Source organism: Parasteatoda tepidariorum, chromosome 3, assembly GCF_043381705.1.
Source record: "Parasteatoda tepidariorum isolate YZ-2023 chromosome 3, CAS_Ptep_4.0, whole genome shotgun sequence".
Lineage (NCBI taxonomy): Eukaryota > Metazoa > Arthropoda > Arachnida > Araneae > Theridiidae > Parasteatoda > Parasteatoda tepidariorum.
The window spans coordinates 4,044,609-4,048,085 of NC_092206.1; positions in this window are offsets into that span (position 1 = coordinate 4,044,609).

Sequence of the window (3,477 nt, forward strand, 5' to 3'; positions counted from 1 at the left end):
AAAACTCTCAAACAGGCCTTTCTTTCCTTGGAAATGTATCTTTTATTTAACCAAAATAAAGCCATACATGGCGACTAACAATTTGACAATTCTGCACAGAAAAATCGTTATTTAATCCGCAATTTTCCCATCATAGCAAAACCTGTTTTTCCTTGTTATTAAATAAGAAAAAACATTCTCCATAGGAGAGAATCCTTCTCCAAATTTTGTTCATTTGCTAAACCGCCAAAGAGTGAATGGCACCTATCTGGAAATTGGTGACTACAATTTTGAGATAGTTAATAGTTTTTCCTATTTAAGTTCTGAATTGAATATTGGTAACGACAAAACGCCAGAAGTAAGTTACAGAATAACAGCTGGTAACAGATGTTTTTACGGAGTACACAAATATCTAAAATCCAGTCTCATCAGCAGGAAAATACAAATACTGCTCTACAAAGCTTGGTTGAGGTTCATAGTTAAATACGCTGACACGTGGGCAATAACTGAAAGTGATCAGAAAGTTTAAGTGTTTTTTGAAAGAAAAATACTGCGAAGTACTTTGGGAAGTGTAAACTATATCATACTGATACTTACAGAGGATAAGGAGGTGAGGGACAAAAAAAGACATAATTAAGTTTATATCAGTTCATGAACTAAAATGGGCTGTGCAGCTGATTAGCATGAATGATTAGCATGCAGCTGATTAGCATTAGCCACAAAAACAAATCTTCGACGCAAAATCATCTCAACCCATCGAAAAAGGCGAAAACCAGGATCAGGTGGATCGACGGCCTAGAAACAGATTTAAAATTTCCAAAGTTATGAACAGGAGGAATATATCCAAGGAGAGGGCAGATAGGAACTTAAATCTAAAGAAGGCCAGCCCTTGGGCTAGAGAGCTATTGAAAAAGTAACAGAATAAATACTTTTTTTATAGCTATGAATAAGAAAGCTATTAAGGTAATTTAAAATATTATTAAAATAAAATTAATTACAATTTTCTTTTAAACATCTAAGTTGGCTTCTTATAACAATTTTTAAGAATGACTGAAACAAATTAAGCATTGAAATAACAATTTTGTATGAAACAACAATTCTGCATTAGAAATGACAAATTTTAATATATGTTAAGATTTTATTACTTTATGATGAAAATTTGAAAACTATTTTTTCATATAGGTGAAATTTATTTTTATATAATTTTTATTTAGTTTTATTTTTTATTTGATAATTATTTGCTCTATCTCTTATTGTTTATTACTAATACTTGTATTCTTTTAATCTGAGAATAAGTGACCTTAATTAAAGTATAATATAATAAGTGCTGCATATTTGAAGTGAGAAAAAAAAATTAACTTATTTAAAGTACTTAATTTTATTATAAAATGCAGTATATAAGAAAGAGCATTTTACATTACTAAACAATTTGCTACTACGTGATTTTTGATGGAAAATAAATCATTTTAAAACTTGTTTTTCTTCAAATTTTGGGTTTATAGTCTTTGATAAAAGTAAATTTAAATGAATAATATTGTGACATTGAGTCACCAAATCTTAATTTTTCTGTTGGGATTGTGACCTAGAAATTAGGCCGACACCCCTGAACCCTCTACTGTGACGCCTCACTGTCTGCCGACCTTCACGCCTTTGACCCTCGGCGGCCTTTGATGTCAACACATGTTTTTAGTTACTGTACGGTCGCCGTTAGTGTTTAATTATGCTTAAATTTAAGGGGTTAGTCAACTCACTTCAATTCGCTCCTTATGCTAGATTCTTTTGCTTTTTAGGAAGTTTAACTTCCACTTCTGGCCTTTTGTATAAATACCGCCCATTTCTGGGAGCGGGTAGCATTCGAAATTCATTTGTCAACACAAACTTACGATCCCTTAACAGGGATTTTTAATTTTTACCCCCTCCTCTCCTTGAGAGACGGAGATGTTCCACAGTTTTTCTTCTACCCCCTAGTGGGTGTTTCCGCTGACATTAGTGGCGGCGATCTTCATCGTGCATAATTTTTTATTGAAGTAACCATCTCTTCTTGAAAAGTCAACTTATGTCTTGTTGCTATTGTTAAGACGCCAATAATGGAAGTATTCCGAGATAACATCGATGCGTTTTGTGGAGTCTTCGATTTTTATGCCTTGCCCACCGCTCCAGATCCCCACCATTGTACCACTGTTGTTTTTTTAAAAAAAAACAAATTCTCTCATTTCCGGCTGTTGATGTGCTATGTGATTCCTGTTGAATAGTGTGACTTTGTGTTCTTTCAGTGATCTACATAAAATAAAAAAATGTTAGTGCCCATAACATGGACTCGCTCATTCTTATAGTGGACTAGAAGTTTTTTTCTTGTAGCCTAAAAAAAAAGAGGACAACTTCCAAGGAGAGCAAGAGGTATGTCTTTTTATGAAGTGTATTTCTTCTGGATAAGTATGAACATTTGCGGCATGATGTTTTGTGCAAACCTATACAGATTCGTTTCGGCCCCAATTTATCTCTTAAAGTCTCATCATCATTAGTATTTTTTTATTTTTATAACAACCCAGCAACGAGCCAATTTAACAATATATGGGTTTTGGTATTTTTTTTTCCAACTGTACTTGAAACAAAAAATGAAAAAAAAAAGATCTAAAAAAATATATTGACGATGAATTGCAAAAGAAAGAAAATTGTGATTGCATTATTGCAATCACTAATTATCCATGGGTCCTTTTTTTTTGTTAAAGGGATAGACTTTCAAATATAGCACAACATTTCAAGTCATAGGTTGCAAAAACTACATCAATTGGTGTTTGTCCTTTTGCCGTCCAAAGGGCTGAATTTGTTTTTAGTTCCAGTCAATAAACGTTTCGTGTGACGTCACAAAATTATTTTCCTTCTTTAGCATTCAAATTTATAATAAAATCACAATATCGATTTGTAAGTTATTTCAATATTCAAATTAATATTAAAATTAGTGCATAATTTTGAAGAAGTTAATTATAAAAATAACCCTTAATAAGAACAAAAACATCGTTCAAGTGATGAAATTCTCTTTTATTCACAACTCAATAAATATTTATGGGATCTCTCTGGTCCCGTTTATCAAAAATAAACTCACCAACTTAACGCATAACAAAATTAAAAGTGAAAAAAAAAGAACTCTAAAAAAATTATATAGCAACGCATGCGCACTGCTAACTATTATTCTTGAACACAGATGAAAAGTGTGATGACGTCCAAATAAGGTGCGTACGCCATCAAACCCAAAACAACACCCATTTTGCCAATGGGTAATAAATAAATAAACTTAGGAGCACAAAATGGGTGATAAAATAGCGAGTGAAGTTATTTCATTTGCAAAGCCTATTCAATGATAACCTTATATCATAAAACAGTTCGCATCGAAAACAGTTTAGATCTCTTTCCCAGACAAAATATTTTTAAAAACTTTAATATAAACATTAGGATTTATATCTGGCAATATCTTTCTCTTATTTTTTATTAATACAATTT